This window comes from Coloeus monedula (genome assembly GCF_965178545.1).
Source record: "Coloeus monedula genome assembly, chromosome: 7".
In the NCBI taxonomy this organism is placed as follows: domain Eukaryota; kingdom Metazoa; phylum Chordata; class Aves; order Passeriformes; family Corvidae; genus Coloeus; species Coloeus monedula.
In genome coordinates, this window is record NC_138787.1 from 537,036 (window position 1) to 537,549 (window position 514).

The window sequence follows — 514 nt, forward strand, 5'->3', positions numbered from 1 at the left end:
GGCTGTCCTGCCCAACCTCCCGCCTGCAGGCACCGACAGGGCTCCGCAGGGACGGGGTCTGCAGCACCACCACGCCCTGCGGGAACACTCCAGGACGTCCCTGCCGCTCTCCTGGGCTCACCTGCAGGCAGGTGAGGTAAGGGAAGCTTGGAGATGCTGGTCCAGCACCCAAAGCAGGGTGCAGAGGGAATCACGACAACTCGATGTGCGGGGATTGGAAACAGACGCAGCCCAGGTTCCCTCCTGCGGGGACCGGCGGGCAGACATGGTGCGGGCATGCTGTCTGTCCCTTATCCCGCCCAGCCCCTAACCAGGCTGCTCCCTATCCTCCCTGCTGCCTACCCCTGTCCCACCTGTGCCTTATCCCTAAGCAGGCTGCTCCCTGTCCCTCCTGCTCGCCAACCCCATCGCCCTCAGCCCCTCCCGCCAGAGCCCACACGGGGCACTGGGCGTGGCTCCCATGAGGGGCGGGGCCACCCCGCGCTTTCATCACCCCCGCGCGACGCCTCTCCCG